Source organism: Eublepharis macularius, chromosome 6 (assembly GCF_028583425.1).
Source record: "Eublepharis macularius isolate TG4126 chromosome 6, MPM_Emac_v1.0, whole genome shotgun sequence".
In the NCBI taxonomy this organism is placed as follows: domain Eukaryota; kingdom Metazoa; phylum Chordata; class Lepidosauria; order Squamata; family Eublepharidae; genus Eublepharis; species Eublepharis macularius.
Genome location: NC_072795.1, coordinates 74,655,945 through 74,679,522, shown reverse-complemented (window position 1 = coordinate 74,679,522; position 23,578 = coordinate 74,655,945). Strand labels below are relative to the sequence as shown.

Below are 23,578 nucleotides of genomic sequence, written 5' to 3'. Positions count from 1 at the left end.
GGATGTTATCCAACCAGAAGAGTTTCCTAGTGTTCCTCCCAAACAGGATCATCTTCTTCAACATTTCTGTGTGCAGCATTTTCAGTTCCACCAATCACCGCACCCATTCATGCATTGGGAGGGCTGTCTGATTCTACACACATGAACAAGACCAGTTTTTATGAGCTGTGTCATTCTTGTATGTAGAGGCAAAGCTTTCTAGCAGCCTGACGTTAGGAGTGGGAATAAAGGCAGAGGTTCAGGTTTCCTCCCTGATAGACAGTTCAACTCCTTTGCAAATTGAGAGGAAAATCAACACAGAGATACCCCTCCCCCAATACAGCAGCATGCCTAAAGGGGAGAGAAATGTGCTTGCACCAGAAGGCAGGTGCTGAGAAAGGGGCTAGAAGCATTACTCCCCTTCCTTTCTCATGATAAGCATGGCAATGCAATGATAGGGATGTGAGGGAACTGTGTTGACTGCATTCTCTCCTTCTGGACGGCTGGCCATCTAGGTATGCTGCATAGAGGGAAGGGTGTTGGAAGCAAGTGCTCCCTTCCCACCAAAAGGCAGGTCCAAACGTAAAGAGCTGTGAGAGATCTGAGACCTATCTCTATATATGTACAATGCCTTACAGGATAAAGGATGGTCTTGAATGCAGACAAGAAAAACCAATACAGCCTGTAATCAAGCAGAGGCACTTAACAAGGTTAGCATTTTTGAAGAGTGGATCAAGTCCTACACTGAAGTAGAGCTGTTGGTTTGGCAGTTTTACTTTTAAACATACCATGGTAGAAGATGAGGCAGATGTACCTACTCCTACCTGGTTCTCCTTTCCTTATTTTTCACTCGTCCTCTCCCCACTTATTTAGGGATAGACTACACCGTCCAGACTGTAATCCTAACGATTTTAATAAGAAGTTTCCTGACAAATTAAGAACAATTTCAGACGATTTGGCATTTGCAGACAAACAGAAGTACAAGCACCTCATTCTTCTTCTATTGTTATTCTATCAGAAGGAGAAATCGTTTAGGAAGAGTGTGTAAGCTTCAGATCCAGATCCAGCTTCTCAGGGATATTCCTTGAGTAAATTCTCCTTTGCTTTTGGATAAAAGGATGACATTGCACAACTGGACTATAACTGAAATGTATCTTGCCTCTATAGGAGAACATGGATCCTTGAGCATTTGACACTCTTCCTATGCCTAATTTAAATGAGATCTTGGGTCAGTCCTCCTTACTCATGAGGAGTTTCTTGTGGCTGATGTCACTATGTCACCGCTTGTCAGAGTGTTGTCATTGGTTCCATTACACAGCGCTAGTACACAAGTAATAGCATTCTCTGGGCCACGGTGATAACATTGCATAGTTTTATACTTCATTATGTTGGCCATGAAAACCCCCAATTTTGTTTTTGCCTGTTCTGCACGTTTGAATTTTTCCGTGGTGATACTTATTTCCAAGTGCACACATAAAAGTGGTAAATGTACTTATTTTTCCAAAGGCAAACTTCATTTGTTTTTCTAGATGGTTCTTCTTTGCTTTCCATTCTGTTAACAATGCTCACTGGAGCGCGGAAATGTCACAATGAAAGCACAAAGGTGCTTTTGGTACCATGTGAAAATGCCCTGTGGCCCTTTTATCAATGACTGTGGGCACAACAACATATTGTGGAAGTATATCCTATAGGTGACTGATGCATCAACAAAAATGAAACGGGTATGGGATAAGTCAGGTTTGATTTATTGTACTTTAAGTGGTTTCTACATTTATTATGTTATCCACTCCGAGCTTTTGGAATGAAATGAGCTTTAAAAGAAATTAGTTCCGAGTAAAGCAGGCTTGTCTGCTTAACGCTAAAGGATCTCGAATCCGCGGGTGGTTCCATTGTCCGGGGTCTCTCTCACCAGCGGCCTGGGGGAAAACGTGCATAACCTATTGTATGCCGGGAGTTCGCACGCTTTGTGTGGTGCGCGGTCACGCCTGTCATATGCACGAAGAGAGGTTGTTTTACCTCCAACGTTGCTCTTCAAGGCTGCAACGTCAAGCCGTCTTGTGTTTTCACTGCTCCTCTATCACCATAGTGGTTTTTATTTGTTGTTCCTTGGGTCCTATCCACCAGTGCAAGGATTGTTCTTTTAAAAAATATATTTTTACACACATCACTGCTTTCTTTTCCTCATTGCCCCTCCCCCCCCCAATCTCCTGCGTCGTCAGTCCGTTGCCAGTAGCAACAAAGACTTTTCGTCCCCAGATTAAGATGGCGGCATCGGGGCGTTGAAGCCTGCTCGCCGCTCCACCTGCTGCTCTCTATGGTTACCGTGGAGGCCTGTGGGCGGGGAGTCCCGTGACGGGTAGCTCAGTGCGCGGTGACGGCGGCCGGCAGGCAGGAGAGGAGAACGGGGGGAGGGGGGCCAGCGATAGCGGCCGAGGGGGATGGCGGCTCCTTCACGGTAAGGAGGGCTGGGAAGAGGCCTGCGGCGAAGGGGGATAGCGGGCTGCAGCTGGAAGGCGGCGGTTCACTTGGGGGGCTCGTGCGGCAGCGCCGGGAGGTTTGGGGCGTCTGGAGATGGGCAGGAGGGGTGGCGGTAGGTGCTGGGGGGTGGTAATGACCGGGGGCGAGGGCTGGAGCCTCGGCGAGGGGAAGAGGCTTCGAGGCAGGAAGGCGGCGAGTGGAGGAATGCAGGAGGCAGGCGGCTGGACGGAGGTGGGGGGGGATTCGGTAGCTGAGCCACGGGCGAGGGGATCCCGGGGGGGGGGGACGCTAAAGGGTAGGGGTGGAGCGGAGAGTGGGCGAGGGTCGTGGCAGGGCTGGGCAAGTTGGAGGGTTCGTCGAAGGCCCCGAGGGAGCAGGCGGGCGATTGGAAGCTGCGCAGGGGCCGAGACGAGCAGGCAGAGGGGGCCTGGGGCTGGGCGAGGGACCCTCCCCCCTTGTCTGAGGCGCCCTCTGTGCACGGGAGAGGCTGCAGCCGGAGAAGGGCGGCGGCGGCTGCAGCATTGATACGGGGGCTGGGTGGGGGGACGCTCCCTCCCCAGGCCGGGTCTTCAAGCAGGGGCGGAGTATGCGGGGAAGAGGGCTGGTGAGGAGGCGAGAAGACTGGTTGGCGCGTGCGCCTGTGCAGCGCTGCCTTGCTCCGCTCGCTCGCTGCTGCTGCTGCTGCTGCTGCTGCTGCGGAGAGCCTGTGGGTGGAGGCGTCTGTTTCAAGCTGCTCTAGGCTGTTGCTGCTGCTGCTGCTGACAGGAGGGTAGGGGTTGGGCCTCAGAGGCCATAAGGCAGAAGGAAGAGCAGCAGCAAAAGAGGAGAAGGGAGCCAGCAGAAGCAGGAAGCCGCAAACGCAATAAAGCAGCGACGCCCTTTGCTAGCAGGTACAGCCAGCGTCTGAGATGGGTGGAACTTGGGCTGTTTCCATTGCATAGTATTGGAAAATGTATAGCTTGGGTGTTCTCCTCGGTGACTGCTCTTAACCAGACGGGGGCTGTTGTTGTACATTTAAATCATGAAGGCTCTCCCTTTACTGGAATTCTGATTCTTAAGAGGCAAAAAGGAGAACATTTTTTCTACTACTATTACACATGTTCTTGTCATAGGTGTAAGAAGAAGAGTGCCTTGGCAAACAGGAAGAGTGGATTTTGAGCGTCTGTAAATTGTGAAATGAAATGTCTTCTGTATATGTTGACATGGTGGTAATGAACTCGTGTTTCACCCTGACAACAGGTGAAAGCATGGGAAAAAGTTAGAGTTTTTTGAATGTTTGTAGTGACTACTCATAGCTACATGTTAAAATAGTGGCTATGTCAGAAGAGCGCCTTTCTGCTTTCAAAGAGGTGTGTAATACTCTTTCTGTTTTATTATTGTTCTGTTGGAGGTGGTTAAGGTTATATATTTTAAGTACGATAGTTAATGTTTTAAAAACAGTAGTTACCTGTGAAAGTGTTGTGAAATATTTTTAACTAGAAATCTTTAAAAGTCGGTTTTATTGTTATCGGTTGAACTGTTTCTGTATTGTTTTGATTGTTGACCTGCACTGCACTGTGTAATAGTGCACTTATTTGATGACATATATAAAAGTGTGATGAAATTTTTTTAATGCTTGTGTGATAAAACATTGTGCTGATTTAAGAATATAGATTGAAATTGGCTGTGAAATAATTTCTAGTTGCGTATCTGTATGAACAAAAATGCTTCCACAGTCAAATAATAACTGCAGCTGAATTCTAATTGCATGCTCTAGCCTGCCTTGGAACCATAAAACTGCTGAAACATAATTTTATAGGGAAGTTTTTCACAACAGGCAGCTTTTTATTCCTCAAACAACCACCAAAAATTTTGTTAGAGGTTACTGCTTGTGTTTTGTTTTCATAGAATTTTTCATTTAAGCTAACAAGTTAAAAGACATGTTGGTCAGTGACGCATTCATCCCCCCCCCCATCAAGTTGCAGTTCTTAAAGAGACCCCCCCCCATAGGATTTTCAAGGCAAGAAATGTTCAGAGGTGGTTAGACATTCCAAACTGTGTGTTAGGTATAAATATTTTAGAGGTCTTTGGAGTTCCAGTTCTTACCAAGAACTTTATATGACATTTATTATGTTTGAGGGTATATTTTAGATAAGTTGAATTTTTAAAGTCTATTACCGTTGGCTTGGATTCAAATATTTAGATTTTTGCAGTGACTTATCCAGAGCAGGAAAGGTTTAGAGGGCAAGAGGAGAGGTCACGTAATAGACGGCAGCTGGATTCATTTTGGTTTATGATAATCACTTGTAAATTGGTTTTGTGAACTTTGAATTTTGCTAGATGTAACTAGTGAAATGAACAGGCTGAGATTGACATTTGGTTAATAGTTGTATTTTAGGGACAAATAAAACAACTAGTTTCTTCTTGGAGCTCTGTTTGCAGTAGATTAAAATGCAGAAGTATAGGCCTGATACCTCAGATGCTTAGTAATACGTAGAAAGTAGATTCCCTTTTCCTGTGCTGTGGGTAAAGGTTGGTGTGAGGCTCGTAAACAGTGCTTGCCATGTTACTGTTGGGTTTTCTCAGCTTGCAGATATCATGGGGGAATGGTTGTGGGATATATTCTATCATAAACATTATATTGGTGGATATGTCGTATTAACAGATAGTTTTAAAAATATACTAGATCTTCCCTCATGCAGTCACATGCATGATTTCTGCAGACGTGTCCATGCGTTTCATTTTTACAATTTCATTCTGTGATTCTTGTACTGATACATGTATGGGAAGTTTGACATTGGTCAGCCTGTCAAGAACCTGCCTGGGACACATTTATTGATTTTATGAAGGACTTAATCTAATGCATGTGCAGTGTACAACATTGTATCCGTTTAAGAAATATACCAGGGGCAGGTAGGGAGAAATGTTTAAGAGAGGTTTAGAACTGCTAAAGAGTGTTGGGAAAGATTGCTTTGAGGGGGGAAATCTTGAAGTAAACTTTTGAAATAATGACATGATTTGTAACGTTCTGTTCAATTTTTAACACAAATTAAAGGTTCTGGCAGCCTGTTTATCACTTGTTGTTTTTGCCCAAGCCATTATGATAACCTTAAGCAGATTCTCCTTATGTGATGAAAGGGCATGGCAAATTCAGGCTTCCATTTATCCTCACCTGTAGTGCTAGTGGTTCATTCTGCTCTTTGCTTGCCTCCTCCATCAGAATTTGCTGCCTGCTTTGCTTTCTTTCCCCTCCTCTGTCATTTAGAGTGGGACCAGAAAGATTGCTCAAGGACTCGCAATCAAGCTTAGTTGTTCACCTCTTTTCCTCCTCTAGTATGCCTTGTTGCAGTATAACTTTTGGCATTCAATGGTGGGTTATGTACTAATTTCTTCCAAATCTAGGATAATTTCTGAGCTCTCAACAGCATATATTACTAAGTAGATTTATAGTGAAATCCTGAATTGAGTTACTCCAGTCTAAGCCCACTGATTTCAGTTGGCTTAGAACAGAGTAACTCTGTTTAGGATTTAGCTTATTATGTTAGTTGCAAGTGAAAATGCCGCTAAAGCAGTACATTCTATAGGGTAATCTCCTGATGATAAAGAGGATCTTTCCAAATAAATGAATGCTGGTATCTTGCCTGCATTTAAAGCGGTTTTGAGTAGCAATTTTTATATCTGATCATGTCTTTCTAGTGCTCCTGCAGATAGAACACACTGCATGTCTGCATCAAGGGATCGGACTCCCTTTTAGTATGTATAGCATACTTAGTTTCTGGGATATTCTCATTTTTGTAGATATCCTTTCCTAAATGTTTAAAATAGTATACTAAATATGAAGAGGGGCAGCTCATTGTCTCAAAGGCATGTAACTGATAAAATGTACAAAGAAGCAAAATGAATAAAAAGAAGGATAGGTGAAGCATTAAACACACCGTAGTCAACGTGCAAGGACCCAGCCAACTCTTAGTGTTAGAATTGCCACGACTGACAGCTGTATTCCATTTTCTATTTAAATAGCCCCTTTCCTGGCATGTTAAAAAGGACCACATTCAACATATGCTTAAATACTAATATAGGGGGTGACGTTGTTTTAATTGCTTGCACTACTTAATGCCCACATTATACCAGCTTAAGTTGAAATAGGTATCTTCCAGCAAAAAAGCCCTCTTTTGGCATAATATCACTAGTTTGTGTATTCCAAACATCTTCTCAAGGAGAGGATGTACCTCTTCATTAAAAAAAAACGGGGATGCTGTTTCCTGGAAGTTACAGTTTCCTAGAAATTACACTTTACTCAAATGCAAGACTAGTTTTTTTTAACAGGTATGCCATTAAAAAGAAATAGTGGGTTATCTTACATTCACTTGCAGATAACCGTAACGTCCAGTAATTCTTTTTGTGTGTAATATTTTTAAGGGAATCACCTTCCTTTTGGTAAATATGGTATTTTCAGATCAAAGAGAAATACTTCTTGCTTGGTGCGTACAGCCATACTTAATTTATTTAAAACATTTCTATGCTGCCTTTCCACCCAAATAGGGTTCCCGAGGTAGTGAACATCAAACATTAAAACGTTTCAACATTAAGAAAACGTTTAAATATAGAGTGTGTATATACAGTAATTCAATAAAACCCAAAATGTAAAACCAAAAGATGTGAAACCAAAAGTGAGGGAGGAGGGTCAATAAAAACTACTGGGGATATGTCAGCGAACCAAAAAGTCATCACCTGCTGACAGAAGGCAATGATAGAGGGCTCTGTGATTTGGTACTTAAGTCTTTTAAGTACGGGAACTGTGGTGGTTTTAATTATGCAGGGAAAAGGTGGCACTTCTTTTTCCTACACGTTAATGGGAATTTCCACAATTAATAGTCTCAAATTAATTTTAACACCAGTCCGCCTGGCATTCCATTTCCAATTACAAGAAGAACCCAAACTGCAGAAGAAGAGACCTTCCTGGTTATGTTTGCCTACAATCCCATTATCACCAAGTACAAGTTTTCCCAGGCAGTGCTTGTCATGGTTACTTCTTTCAGCTTTCTCATGGATTTGTGTGTCTGTGGTTGTATTTTCTGATCATCTCCGACTTCTAAGGGCTCCTTAAAATGTGACACATCTCCTATGCAGAAAGTACTCATGCTTATAAACTGCCCATAGATAATCATAATAATTGCAAATGTTTATTCTGAACCTTGTACAAGCAGTTAGATGTAGCTTCCTAGTGTATATGTGACATACATGTAGCCTGCACACTGTTTCTACATGCGCTTTCTATGTAAAACGCTTGAGTTTGAAATGGCCTTAAATGAAGGTCATAAGACAGCCTGTTAGGCGAACATTAAATATTTTGGTTTATGTTATGTCAGGGTCAGCGGGCAATCGAAGTTATCTTAGCTGTAAGGGGATTGCATTTGTTAACTCTGAGTCTTACCATGAAAACATAGTTCACTTATTCTGAAGGAGCCATGCCCTTTACACAATGCATTTAAATTATCATGAATTCTTAAATACTGCTGCACAGTTGAGTTTTTTCCTTTCAGCATAACTGCTGCTTGGATAGGTTTTCTGTTGATGGTTCTTTGTTCTATTAAAATGGTTCAATATGCTGTTTCTAAGTGGTGAGGCCTGGTCACTAACTAATGATTTCAGACTCTTCCTGTCAGGCTTTATGTTGGTTACTGTTACATGAAAGATAACGTATTCTGTTTCTTATATTTAAACAAAGCAATTCATAGCCTCTAATTTAGTTGCAGATTTATCACAACACTATGTAATGAGGAGGGCAATTTGGGAAATGTGGAGGGGAAAAAATGGTGTTCTGTTTTCATAGCAGATGTGATGCCATCTATTTTCAGATAGCCTTAAAACTAGGCAAAGCTGTCAGTTTCTCATATGCTCTGTTTCAGTTACTTGTATGGCATAAGTATTTGCCACTTGCTTCAACATTGCTATTTAGGTAAAACTTTAATGGTTGGGAGTACTGGTGATACGAAAAATTAGATGCTTTCTCCTTTTGTATACAATATATGATTAATGTAACAAAAGTTGTTTTGAATTTCTATAGAAAGGCATTCATGCTGAACAAGCATAGATGGATAGAATGGGAAGAAACAGATGCTTTTACATGTGGAGAATTTGTCATTGCTCTCACAAGTTCCTTCTCCCTCTGAGGCAGGAGGACATCTTGGGTGTTTCCTTTCGCCCAATCAGGGAGGCAGGAAGTTGAAATTTTCTTCCTCTTCCTGTTGGTGCCTGGAACACCCTGCTCTCCAGTTCTTTCCTGCCTCCAGGGAGAGCAGTCACTTAGACAAATTCTCTGTCTACCTTCCTTTGACTGATCTTACTCTCTTTCCCTCAGTTCTTCTCAGATCTCTTTCTTTCTTCCTCTCTTCTTAATCTTCCTTTGACTTATTACTTCAGTGTTCTTTTTCTATTCACTCTCCACTCTCTCCCTTCTGGTCACACCGCCGGAGGTCATGGACCCCAGGGACTCAGAAGGGAGCTTCATGGATGCCGAGGAGGAAGCCCCGGCAACAGTGGTCCCGGCCGATGGAACAGCGACCCTATCCGGTACCGTCCTGCCCCTCGGGCTGGATCGGTCTCCCGGCACCTTTCCGGCCGGCGAGCCGTGTAATCCCCACAAGAAGCATCGTGGATCGTCGCTGGAGCCGGGACCCTTTTCGCGCCATCGCTCGGAGCCCGAAAAAGGCGCCAAACGCAAAGCCGCAGAAAGAGCGGGAAAAGCCGGCGGAGCTCGCGTCTTTTCCCGCGCGGCTCAAAAAGACGTGCTTGCCATCCTCCCGCCGGGAGAAATGGCGGAAATAGCTTCTGGACCAGATGCCACCATTCTAGCCGCAGATGACACCACAGAAGGCGCAGGTAATGTGTCCAACGAAGTTGAACAGTTCCTGCAAGGAAGCATCCGATCCTTCTTAAGGCAAGCAGTAAGGGAGGAGGTTGGGAAGGTCTGTCATCCACCTTCCAGGGCTTATAGCGACCGTGCCCTTTCTCCTTCCCCTCCCCCCAGTAAGCAGCGTCGGACTGCATCCTCCTGGCCCACTAAGGCGGCCCAGAAGTCGGCCCGGGTCTACCCCAGGGAACTGGAACAGTCGTGGGGGGGGGGATTCGTCCTCAGAAAGCGAGGACGAGGCTGAAGGGGAATTCCTCTCTGAGGAAGAGGATGAGGACACCCTCATTCCAGAACAGTCCAATAGACTCTTTAAATTAGAGGACTATCAATATCTGCTTTCCAAAACCTTGGCAGCATTAGAACTTCAAGAGTCTGCAAAAGGGGGGGAGGAGGACCCAGACCCAAGCAAGGGATCATCCAGACCCAAGGGAAACAGAGAGTTTTTCCCTAGAGATAGCACCCCTGAAAGAGTCTTCCCCTTCCCGGAATACTTTGAAAGGCAGTTGAGGGCTGAATGGAGGGCCCCAACTTCTTCTAAACAGTACCACAGTTCTGTCAAAAAGCTGTACGCCTTACCTTCTTTTACCAACAAGTTTTTGCAGATTCCCAAGGTTGATGCACCTGTGGCCGCCCTTCAATCTTCTGGCCTACTGACGGAGGATGGTCAAGGATCCGTCAGAGACAACCTGGACAAGAAAGCAGAGACTGCACTCAGAAGGGCGCACGAAGCCTCGACAATGGCAATCAAGGCTGCCTCATCTGCATCCATCGTCTCCCGAGCAGCAGTGGTCTGGATTCGGAAGCTCACACAGCTGTTACCAGGCAACCGAAGGCGATTGATGGAGGGCGCGAACAGGATCCTGAAAGCAAGCTCCTTCACGGCGGATGCAACCTTGGACGCTCTGACCTTTTCCGCCAGAGCCATAGCCTCCACGGCGGCTGCCAGGAGACTTCTATGGCTGAGAGCCTGGCCGGCCGACTTGCACTCGAAATTCATACTTATGGCTTATCCCTTCCAAGGGGACAAGCTCTTTGGCGAGGCTCTAGAAAAGGTGCTGGTGGAGACGCGCGACAAGAAAAAGGCCCTTCCAAAGACGATCAAGAGAGTGGACCGTCGCGTTTACAACTCTCAGTCCTTTCGTTCCCAACATGTGCTACCCAGATACCGACAGGACAATAAAAGATCCTCCTGGAACTCTTCAAAGACGAGTCACAGGAAAACCCCCTTTGGCAACAGGCCCTACAAGGCACCTCAGCCAAGAGGTGACCGACAGGGCTTTGAGTCCAAGGCCCAGAAGTCCTGACTCTCGAAGCATACCGGTGGGAGGGAGACTTCAGCACTTTGCCCGAACATGGGAGGAGACCCAAGCGGATGCGTGGGCCATCAAAGTAGTTTCTCAAGGATACGTCATAGAATTCAAATCCATCCCACCGGACCGTTTCCTCAGATCTCCCCTTCGAAAAGATTCAAAGAGAAATCAGATTACGTTCAAAGCTATACAACACCTCTTAGAGATTCAAGCAATAGAACCAGTCAGTCATCAAGAGTCAGGATCAGGGGTCTACTCCATCTTCTTTACAGTCCCCAAAAGGAACGGAGACTGGAGGGCGATCCTGGACCTAAAGTTTGTCAACCGATTCATTTATCTGAAACACTTCAGGATGGAGACGCTTCGGTCCATTGCGGAGGCTCTTCGCAGCGGAGAATTCCTGACTTCGATAGATCTCACAGAGGCGTATCTACACATACCTATCCATCCCTCACACAGACGTTTCTTGAGATTCTGCGTCGCCGGTCATCATTTTCAATTCAGAGCCCTTCCCTTCGGCCTGGCCACGGCCCCCAGGGTATTTTCCAAGATCTTAATCAACCCCATCATGCGCCTGCGAGAAGCCGGGATTCATGCACATCCGTATCTGGACGACATCCTCCTGAGAGCATGCTCCAAGAATCAAGCAACCCGGGACACCCAGTTAGCAATTCGGTGCCTTCAGTCCTACGGATTCCTGGTCATCCTGGACAAGTGTTCCTTGAACCCATCCCAGTCGATACATCACCTGGGCATGATACTAGACACCAAAAGGGGTCTCATTCTGCTGCCCCAAGAAAAAGCTCTGAAAACCAGAGAGCTGGTCAAGTCGGTGATTCAGGAGCAGTCGACATCCATCTTGAGACTGGCCAAGCTGATGGGCACACTGGTGGCAGCCTGCGAAGCAATATATTGGGGCCGTTTTCACTCCCGGGCCCTGCTCAACTTTCTTCGTCCACATCAACATTTAATCATGACCAAAACAGACCGTCTCATCAAGGTGCCGTGGAAGGTGAAGGAAAATCTCCGATGGTGGACTGTGACAGCCAACCTGCGGCAAGGCAAGTCTTTTCTCCATCCCCAGAGGATTCAGTTGTTCACGGACGCCAGTCTGTCGGGTTGGGGAGCGGCCTTGGACGGCCGTCCGGCTCAAGGGACTTGGTCCGCGGAGGAGTCTCGCCTTCCCATCAACATACTGGAAGCCAGAGCGATCCACCTGGCCCTGGCACACTTCTCCGACTCGATCCACGGCAAACACGTCTTGATCAGGACAGACAACGTGTCCGCCAAGTCGTACCTAAACAAACAGGGCGGCTCGAAGACTTCCAGGTTACACAAAGAGACAGTGAAGATCATTTCGTGGGCAGAGACACACTTAGCATCAATCCAGGCGGAACACATAAAGGGAACAGATAACCTGCAAGCAGATTGGCTGAGCCGACAGACCATCCAACCGGGGGAGTGGTCACTCAAACAGGAAATTTTTCACCTGGTCACGAGCAGGTTCGGTCGACCAGTGATGGACCTATTCGCGACCCACTTGAACTGTCAGACCCCGCGTTTCCTGTCTCGATTTTTTCACCCCCTAGCAGAGGGGATAGATGCCTTGTCATCGCCGTGGCCGGAGGGCCTTCTATATGCCTTCCCCCCACTCCCGGTCCTTCCAAAGTTACTGCGGAAGATAGCAGACTCATCGGTGGAAGTGATCGTGATCGCCCCATGGTGGCCCAGGAGACCTTGGTTTTCGTCCCTTCAATCGCTGGCAATTCTTCCACCCTTCCGACTGCCAGTCACTCCAGACTTGCTTCACCAGGGTCCGATTCTACACCCCGACCCGGACTGGATGCGTCTGACCGCCTGGAAATTGAGAGGCTCTCTCTCTCCAAGCTAGGATATTCGTCACAGGTAGTTAAGACTATGCTCTCTTCTAGAAAGAAATCTACAGCGAGGATTTATAATACCTCATGGAAAGCCTTTGTTCGCTGGGCCAGAAGGAAAAAGGCCGATCATCTGCATCCACACCTGAAGGATTTTCTGAACTTCCTACAAGATGGGCTGGATGCAGGGTTGAAACCAGCCACGTTACGCAGACAAGTAGCGGCCTTGTTTTCAATACTCTTCTTTCCTGATGGACTTAGTATCTCTAAACATCCACATATTCGACGATTTTTGCGAGGGGCTACCCTCTTGAGTCCTCCAACAGTGCACCGCTTCCCAACATGGAGACTACACGTAGTTCTATCAGCGCTGACTAAGAATCCCTTTGAGCCCTTGAGAGAGGTCCCCCTGAAATGGCTAAAGCTAAAGACTATTTTCCTAGTAGCCGTTACATCAGCGAGACGGATTTCTGAACTAGGGGCCCTCTCTGTCAAGCCGGGACTTTGTGACTTTCATATGGATAAAGTAGTTCTGCGTACAGATCCTACCTTCCTCCCGAAAGCTGTCTCCTCATTTCACAGGTCACAGGAGCTGAACTTGCCTTCCTTCTGTCCCAAGCCAACACACCCCAGGGAGAAGGAGTGGCACACTTTGGATGTACGCAGAGCCCTCAAGATCTACCTGATCAGAACCGAATCCTTTAGGAGGTCAGATTCTTTATTTATCAACACGTGCCCACCAAATATGGGCAAGAAAATGTCAAACGCTACGATAGGTAGGAACATTCGTCTGTGCATTGCAGAGGCCTACCAAGCTTGCGGCAGAGACTTACCTCAGGGCATCACCGCTCACTCAGTCAGAAGTGCAGCGACTAACGCAGCTCTCCACAACAACGCCTCCGTGGAAGAAATCTGCAGAGCCGCAACTTGGTCGAACATCTCTACCTTTGTTAGACATTACAAGTTGAACCTTTATGATTCCGCTGACGCTGCCTTCGGAAGAAGAGTTTTACAACATGTAATGCAAGACGAGGACCTTGTCCCACCTGTTAGAGAGTAACTGCTTTGGGAGCACCCAAGATGTCCTCCTGCCTCAGAGGGAGAACGGACCTTTGGACACTTACCGTGAAGGGTCCTTCTCCTCTGGGGACAGGAGGACATCTTGCCCTCCCTAGGTCTCTCGTCATTGCTGATATGTTCACTTTTTCTCTTCTCTGATTTTTTGCTTCGTTCCCACTGATTTCATTGTTCAATGTTATCCTGTGGTTGTGTATGTTATTCATACCTGTTCGTTTTTTTTTTCTTCTAAGATCTTAATGTTTGTGTTCCCTCTCAGTAGGGTCCTCCAGTGCTAGTTTGTTGAGGTTTTTAACTTTTTTCTACTGCTGTTTGGAGTCACCCGAACTGGAGAGCAGGGTGTTCCAGGCACCAACAGGAAGAGGAAGAAAATTTCAACTTCCTGCCTCCCTGATTGGGCGAAAGGAAACACCCAAGATGTCCTCCTGTCCCCAGAGGAGAAGGACCCTTCACGGTAAGTGTCCAAAGGTCCGTTCTCCTGTTTATATGACTGCTTAAACGTGGGCCAGTCATTGAACTAATTCTGCTTAAGAATGCAACATTAATTTTAGTGGTCTTGCACCAGATTGATGTTTGGAATATGCTATACGCAGTAAATCTTGGAACTATTAAAAGTAATTTTGTACTTGAGAAAATGGAAATACTAAAAAAAATCTTGAATTTTACATGTTCTGAATTTAATGAAATACAGATATGATTTGATGAGAGGTAACTAAAGCTAATTAAGAAAAGGTTAACAACATTCCTAATACTTTATCTTTACATTTTTTAGATGTAGACATAACTTTGAGTAAACTTAAACGGTTTGGGCTGATATGCGTCAGCCAGGCATTTAAGTAAAAACTGGAATTCTTAGAACCAGGTTCTACATACAGATGGTACTTTTTTAGAATAAATGTTTATTTTAGTAAAATGGTTTAAGAGAAAATGGAAGACTTTCGTTCATAAACTGTGTACTGTTTTGAGATGCCACTTATTAACTGTCTTCCATGCCTTAGTATCTTAATAATCATAACCAAAATTTAATTGCTGTATTCTGTTTGTGAGGTTGCTGGTAATAGTTTTCAGAGTTCCAGAGGGATATTGGCTCTCTGTAAGCAACCTTAGTGATGAAAGCTTGATAACGTAGAGCGTCGAAGGTAGTAACAGTTGTCCAAAGTAAAGTCTTAATTGAAAGCTTCATCTTTTAAGTTTGTGCATGGAAATGCTCTGTTTAATGTAGTTTTTAACAGAAGAAAATAACTTCATTGTGGTGTGGAATTTTTAAAACTAGTATAATACTTTATATGTTGTCTCTTCAAAACATTTGTAGCTATTGTATGAACTTTAGAGCAGGATGAATTCAGATTCCTAATTAAGCTAACTTAGCTAGGAATTAAGCTAATTAAGTTAGGCATTCAGATTCCTAATTAAGCTCTACTAAGCTAACTTAGCTACTTATTTTATGATAGAAAGTCAAGTGATGTATTCCTTCCTATTATGATTAGAATAGTTTTTAAGAAGAAAACCTCTTCGATGGCTCAGCCAATTGCAGATATTTTACTGATTTCATTATTTGCATCTGTAGATTTAGCTTATAGCAGTATTTTGGGGGTTACACAGTACTATCATATTTTGATACCCTCTTCAGCCAAATCCAACAGCAAAGTATAAACTTGTATTAATCCCTTTCTCCCTTTTAAAGAACTTTTAGAATTGCCAAATCAAGGGTGCTTATCTCTGTATTACCATTGACTTGGATTTTTTGAAGGTTTTGGGGGGTTAATTGCAGGAAAGTGTTCTACTACACAACAGGTTCTCATACAAAATATGACTCGCATAATAGCTGGTAACGTCAGGTGGTTTAGTGTATAAACAAACACCTACAATGGCCAAAATTCTGTAAAAATAAAAAGTAACAATAAGTGAAGTACAAACACAATGACATCTTAGTTGTGTGGAGTTCTGAGATCACCATCGGATGTTAAGAACTTGTGCCATGAACCCACTCAAATTTCTGATAAGAAATTTTCAACCCGTGTTGGCAAAATATATTTGCTAGCTTGATATCCATTTTCCTTTTCCCCAAAAGTACAAGGCTTTCTGTCTACATTTTGTCTCAACAAACTGTTTAGGACAAGGCTTTATTCCAGATTTGCTTAACTTTTAAGCACATTCACTCCTAATTGCAGTGTGTTGCATTCACAATTGCCAGTTCAAGAAGAAAATTTAACCAGTGTAGGTTGTACATAGAACCCATGTGTGCAAATATTTTTGCATTGGTATGAGTTGTAGCTCAAAGAGTGAATTTAATTCTGATTTTGCTTTGGAAAATCATACTGTAAGGATTTTCCTCTGTTTTAATATGCCATCTGTATGTACCATGGGCCACATTTGAAGACTGCTGATCTAGGCAATTGTTTCTCAAGTTTTTATGAGAATGACTCCCTTCTTAACTTCGACTATCCATTCTTACACGAAACCACTTCATCTGAAAATGACTGGGTCTGCATCAGTCAGGAACTCACAAGCTTGCTGTTTCTTTTATCCTAATGGGATTAGCTGTCCATGTGGAAGATCTAAATTCTGTTCTAAAATAGATCTAAATAGACTCCTTACTGTTAAGAATATATGGGCATTGTTTGCAGTTCTTCTCTAGTTTTCCTTACCATCGTGCTGGGTAGAAATGATGACCCGATAATCATGGATCTGCGTCTGTTACGTATCTTTCTCTTTTCTCTGTTACATAAAGTATAACATAACGCATGATGTGGTCGTGGTGTGCAGGGTGTTTCCCTGTTAGAGACTGCCAATTATGTGATAAGAAGGTGGAAAAATACATAGTAAGATGATGTCATGATATCCATTGTTTATACTGTATATTACCTGGAAGAGGGGCAAATGAGAGATGGAACAGCAGTACCATTGTGATTCTGGTAACGTCTAGTTCTGGCTTTAGAGGAACATTCTGGCTTAAACCCTGGTACTGAGAGAGAGAATACAAAAAGCAAGGCTTTGCAACCTTTTGCAATGAAAGAGCCAAACTACATCAATATTCACAGCAGTAGATCAATAAAGAACCACCATAAAAAAGCCCATTCACATAACTGTACAACTTAACATTACTGGTAATTAACATTAGTTATCTGTAAAGTTTGTGTAGCCCGTACACTGGTTATTGAGAGTCCTCTATTAGGAAATGACACAAATAAGATCTCACACTAAGTAATAAATATATATATATATGAGCACTCTGAGCAACTGTTGTAGTGCACTGGCATAAATCTGTGCATGATTCACACTTGAGGTATTTGGCAACTTCCCCCACTTTTATCATTTCTCTTTCTGTAAAGCATCTCTAAGAAACCCGTTAGTCTCCTAAAAGCTTTTGACTGCAATTTCCTCCACATACAGTCTATTCTAGCATCCCACCTACCCCGTCAATATACTTTAACTTAAATATTTAACTTTCTAAGGGCCTTATTTGGCTGTGGAGGTAGTGGTTACAGACCCTTAACCTAAAGAAACCCTAAAAGAAGATCTAAAAGGGCAGAGGTACCACAGTCTGTTCCAGTGATGGATGGTTCATAATGTTAGATTTTAGGGTTTAGGTTATCTTCATTGCAGATGGCGAGCGGGGGCAGTTTAAATTCTTGAATCCTCAGAAAATACTCATGTTAACTTAAGATGTCCTTGATCTTCAGACTCTTGGTTCCACGTTGACTGACCATCTATTAAATTATAGTTAATAGCAGTATTGGAAGATTGCTCTTTGAGTTCTTCATTTCATGTATACAAATTTACATTTGCCTTGGAATTTATTTTTGTTGCTGTTTGTCCAGTCCTACACTTGAAGGATGATTTAACTCTAGTCCTTCACAGTTATGTATAATCTCCCATTTTTAAGAAGTGATTTTAAGATAAAAGCGCAGAAGAACGACTTTGTATAAGATGCAGAGGTGTTAGTCTGTAGTAGCAAAATCAAAAAGAGTCCAGTAGCACCTTTAAGACTAACCAACTTTATTGTAGCATAAGCTTGCATCTGACGAAGAGAACTGTGATTCTCGAAAGCTTATGCTACAATAAAGTTGGTTAGTCTTAAAGGTGCTACTGGACTCTTTTTGATTTTGTAAAAGATGATGTATGGAATCATTGCATTTCCACAGCCTTTCAGAACCTGGTTATTTCAAAGTTCAGACATTCAAGGCTTGGCTACGTCTGCGGGAAACTAAAGATTTCTCAGGTTGAACAAAACGCCCCTTGGAGGCTCCTTGTATTGAATGTTAATTTTAGAGCATACGTTCTGCTAAGGTCGTCTGGCATGAAGAGCTATTTTATGTAAACTTCCAATCAGTTACAACAAGTGTTTTACATCAGAGAGTGACTTCAATTACAATACATAAAAAGATAATAAAGGGAGAAACATTGACAATGTCTCAACTCCAGACATGTAAAGGCGCTCTAAAATACGCAAATGTAGGCAGATGAACTATATATATGCATACTTTTTCATTGTTGTTAAACTTTTTCATGTATCTGGTTGATAATAATTGCTTGATAACATGTAACTGCAGACCATACTAGAATTTACACCCTCCTCAAGTCCACCATAGGGGCACACTGTCACATTAGAGATGGGAGTTCCTGGTGAGTTCCTTTGCAAACGGTCATGAGGTCTGACTCTGCTTGGGCATACAGCATAGGGGTAGGGGTGCTCCTGGTTTTTTCTTGTACTGTTTTTCTGCTCCTAAACAGCACCAAGGGTGTTAATGGCAATGAGTCCCCATAACAGTCTCATGGAGTAATAGCTAGTTTATTCTTTGATGGTTAGAAGGCTCACGTAGTGCACTGAAGTTGATACTGTCATTACCAGCGGAAACAACAAAAAAAATGTAAGCATTGCTTGTGGGCTTGTGCCTACTTAATGAATTTGTGCTGCAATATACCTTTTAGTCTTTTAGATGCTTCTAGCGTCTTTAGCGTTCTAAAAAAATTATTTAAAAAATTATTCGAGAAAAAAAATATTTCTCTGCTTAGGAATCACTTATCTGCAGCTATTCCATCCCAACCCAGAACGAGGGTGGGAAGGGCAACACCTTGCTGCAAAGTTGTGTGGCTTGTAAAGAATCATGTACAGAGTTCTTAAAGGGGCGTTCCATAGACTGTTTCCAGTAATTCTTAAATTTAAATACAGGACTGAAGGTATGAATTGAGATAATGAGACACAGGTGTAGATGTCAGAATCTTTCAAAAATATACTGTTGCATAAATATAAAGATGATGGATCTGTGAATCCTACTAGACATATAGCGGGGAAACCTATGAATCAAGTCCCGCAGCCTTCTAAGAGTTGTCTAATAGTGAACTTGGGGTAGCTAGTAGCTTTTTATTCTTGCCACAGCAGTATACCTCTACCTATAATGATATCTGAAAGTCAAATAGCTTTCTGATGGCTCAAGGGGATTTTCCAGTTGATACGGTTGGTGCTTTTGTCAATGCCCTTGTTGACCTCTGAAATAAGGAAATGACTAGGGTGGTTGGCAGGATTGCTCACAGGTGCCCACTCTCAAATGTTACAACCCAGATAGCCTCTTGGTTTACTGAGGGTCTGCAGGTGATGAAAAGACAAGGGTGATGGCAATAGCAAGCGTCCATGAAGGAAGACTTGGGTGAATCTGGTAAGAAATTAGTGAAAGGCAAGCTCATTATAAAGTATACTCAGTGGTGGTGATGGTGGCACTGAAACAAAACTTTCCCACTGTCATTGCATCTGCCCAGCACAGGCCAGCAGAGCTGTTCCAGGTGGTCAGACATGTCGAGAACTGACCTGCAGGAGATGGACTGCTCAATGGCAGTTTCACTCAGCACTTTGCAGATAAAATACTTTGTATCTGTTCCGATTTGGACCATACGTTACTAGTGACTGGATCAGATTGTGCCAGAGTGCCAACTGGTCCAGTTATTTGGGATACTTTATAGTTTATTCAATCTGAGGATGTGGACAGAATCCTTGGAGGTTTGAGGCCTACCACCTGCTTGCCCTTCCTGGCTACTTAAATCTGCTGGGGTGGTGGCTGTTTGGGTCTGAGAGATAGTTAATGCCTCCGCGAGAGAGGAGTGGTGGCCCCAGCCTTAAAACAGGCCGTGGTGGGTCCACCTTAAATGGTTTCCAATCTGTTTTTAGCTGGTTATGAAATGGAAATACCTTGGTAGCTCTGGTGGGTGAATTTCTCTGAGAATGGAAAGAGGACGTGCAATTCTGTTGATCCTCTTGGACCTCCTGTTGTTTTTTTGATACTATTGATCGTTGTATCAATCTGGGAGGGTAGGTTTCAGAAGGTGGTGCTGGTGGGGGACTACTGCTCAGCCCCTTGGCTTTTGGCCTCTGGGGTCCCAAAAGGTTCCATCTTGTCCTCTGTGCTCTTTGACATCTGCCTGCATGTATCTACTGGGTGAGGTCATTTGGAGATTTGGATGGGTTGTCACCTATTTGGGAGTGACACTCAGACACTTGCATTTTCAGACAATTCCAATTCTTGCTGCAAATCATCCAATCATAAGGGAAAAGAACTTGGAGAGGGGGTACAATTTACAAAGCCTTCATTCCGGCTGCTGTCTTGGCCTTTTCAGCCATTTTAGTGTCCTGGAATAAGATACTGTGTCCTGTTGGAGTTAGGCTATGTTCAGCCACTGCTGATTTTTCAGGTTGGCCAAGTCTGCAGTGTCGTTCATGTTCTTTTATTCTGGTCTTGATGCTACTCTGTGTGGTCCCGATGCAGACTTGTCCACAGCTGCAGGGTATGCGGTATACTCCTGCAGAGGTGAGGGGGTCTCTACTGTCTTTTGCTGATCGTAGCATCTGTTGTATTTTTCTGGTGGGTCTGAATACTGTTTGTAGGTTGTGCTTTTTCATAAGTTTTCCCATCTGATCAGTGATTCCTTTGATAGATGGCAAAAACACTTTTCCTGTGGGAGACTGTTTTTCCTTAGTTGTTTGATTTATCCTTGGTTTACTCGCTCTTCTGATTTCATTTCAAATGGAGTAGCCATTTGCTTGCAGTGCATGGTTTAGATGATTAATTTCCTCATTGAGAAAGTGCGGTTCACATGTCCGTCTTGTACGGTCTACTAATGTTTTTATTATGCCTCTTTTCTGTTGAGGGTGGTGATTGGGGTTTTTGTGTAAGTACCAATCCGTGTGAGTTGGTTTCCTGTAGACCTTGTGACCTAAGTGAAAGTTTGCTTTGCGGATGACCAAGGTATCTAGAAGTGGGAGTTTACCCTCGATTTCTTTCTCCATGGTGAATTGTATGTTCAGGTGGATATTTTTGAGGTGGTTTAAAAACTCCATCAATTCTTCTTCACCATGGCTCCAAATTATAAAGGTATCATCCATGAACCGGAACCAGACTGTAGGTTTGTGGGGTGCTGATTCGAGAGCTGTTTTTTCAAAATGTTCCATGTAGAAGTTTGCTATAACTGGGCTGAGAGGGCTTCCCATGGCCACCCCATCCATCTGTTCATAGAGTTTGTTATCCCATTGGAAGTAACTGGTTGTCAAGACAATGGTGGAATAAGGCTGTTACATCCTCTGGAAAAATCTGATTAATAAGTGTGATTGTGTCTTTTACCGGACCCTTAGTAAACAGGGATACAACATCAAAACTGACGAGTATGTCCTGTGGATTGAGTTTCATAGAACTGATTTTGTTGATGAAGTGTGCTGAATCTTTGAAGTAAGATGTGGTTTTTCCGATGTGGTCCTCTAGAAGATAGGCCAGATGTTTAGCTAATTCATATGTCGGTGAACCAATGGCACTCATGATGGGTTGGAGTGGGACCGAGTCCTTATGAATTTTAGGGAGTACATATAGTCGTGGTGGCTGTGCTTCTGTCTTGCATAAGTTTTCTGTGCGTGTCGGGATGAAGTGAGGAATTCTTGATCAGCACATTTGTTAGCCTGATGATTTTGTGGGTTGGATCTCATTTTAGTTTTTTGTAGGTGGAAGGGTCCAGGAGTTCCTTAATCTTCCTTTTGTATTCTTCTGTTTTCATGATCACTGTGGCATTGCCTTTGTCAGCCTGGATCCGTATTGAGGGTCTTGATGGCGTTCCTCTCCTTGCGTGTTATATTGCTGGTGGGAAGCTTTGCCTTTCGTAGAATCCTGGCCGTCTCTCCTCTTATTTCATCAGCTTCCTCTTCAGGTAGATGACGAATGGCAGCTTCTACATTTGCAATGATGTCTACCACAGGAATTTCAGTGGGGGTGACTGCAAAGTTTCCTCCCTTAGCCAAGATGGAGGTTTCTTCCGGTGAGAGTTGATGTTCCGTCAGATTGATGACAATGCGTGCGTTGTCGAGCATTGGGTTTGTCTGTCTTTTTTCCTGTAATTAGTTAAACTTCTGCTTCTGTCTGGAAGTATGGCTGGTAAACATGGGTTCCATCTTTCTGCAGGTGAGATTATCGACGTTGTCCCAATCATGACTTCTCATTTTATGGCTGGTGGTGATATGCAAGGAAAATAGCTCCTTGTCGGTGGCAGCAAGTTCTCTGCGGGTAGTGTGGATTCTCTCATGTAAGAGGGCCTGTTCTAGACGGTCATAAATAATGTAAACTGCTTTGGGATCTCCGTTGTGGTGAAAGGCGGGATACAAGTGAAGCAAATAAATACATCTGAAGGTAGAGAATTGTCTGAACATAGCTTTCACTTGCATTCTTAGTTTCATGGAGGGTGGCATTTACCTCATAAGACATGCTAACATTTATTTAACAGTGATATGTACTGTACTGTCCTATAAGGTGAAAAAAGAGCTAGTGTTATAAAATGTTATTTTTTTTTCTAGTCATGAAATATCATAAGCCAAAATTATATTTCTTTCTAACTAGATACTTTTATCTTTTTCAAATTGGTATGTTAAAGTAACAGAAAGATCGTTAGGTTTTTCAATTCCATCATGCCAATCCAGAAATTAATGGAAGAGATAGAGAAATATGTACAAAAATGAAAATCCAAATCAGTGCATGGAAAAGTACCTGTTTACAAGTACAAATGACACATATCTTTTAAAATATGAACCACATGGGAGGGCAGAGCGACACTTGAAGGTGGCGGACGCGTGAGTACTGAGCTCCTGATCCCTGCCTCCTCCATTCTTGAAAAACAGCACCCTTAGTACTTAAATCTACAAACCTGTGATGGGAAAATCAAACAGAACAAAAGTCAAATCAGCTCCAAGGATTCGGTGTCGATAAAAGTTTCCTAACTGCAGGAGGTTTGACTGTAGCTTTGGAGTTTCAAACTACTACCAGAGTTGAAGTAGTGGCCAAAAATAAGCCTGCCCAAAAAACCAATGTTCCTACATGTAAAAAGGACATTAAAGAATTAAAGGAAGGCCTATAGTACTTCTTTACGGACAAAATTGCAGAACTTTTATATCCTATCCATTCACAGATTAAAGAACTAACAGATAACTTAAAAGAATCATAGAATCATAGGGTTGGAAGGGACCTATAGGGTCATCTAGTCCAACCCCCAACATAATGCAGGAAATTCACAACTACCCTCCCCCCAGACTGCTCCAGTGACCCCTGCTTCATGCCTAGAAGATGGAAAAATACCTCCAGGATCCCTAGCCAAACTGGTCTGTGGAAAATTGCTACCTGAACCCAAGGTGGCAATCAGCAGTACCCTGGGCATGTAAGAAGGCCACAAGAACTAAGCACTGATGTAACCCATTGTGCCCTCCTCCTCATGATCTGTCCACATTCACAGAATCAGCATTGCTGTCAGATGGCCATTTAGCCTCTACTTAAAACTTCCAAAATACAAAAAAATCTTATTTTTAAAGCAACAATTTCTTATAGAAAGTTCACATTCATAAAGATTGCTACACAGAAGAGTTACAAATAAAATCCCTTCAGCTTTGATTCATTTAAAATCCCTAGGGGAAATCACTAACTACTTCAAAAGATACAGGTCAATCC

General features: G+C 43.4%; 1 long non-coding RNA gene across 1 annotated transcript in view; it reads left to right on the top strand.

Annotated features, from left to right (window-relative positions):
* The first annotated feature begins 2,294 nt into the window (after positions 1-2,294).
* Positions 2,295-23,578, top strand: part of LOC129332311 (uncharacterized) — a 34,999-nt gene continuing 13,715 nt past the window's right edge. Inside the window, exon 1 of the long non-coding RNA XR_008597319.1 lies at positions 2,295-2,434. This is a non-coding gene — a long non-coding RNA (uncharacterized LOC129332311). The remainder of the gene's footprint in view (positions 2,435-23,578) is intronic.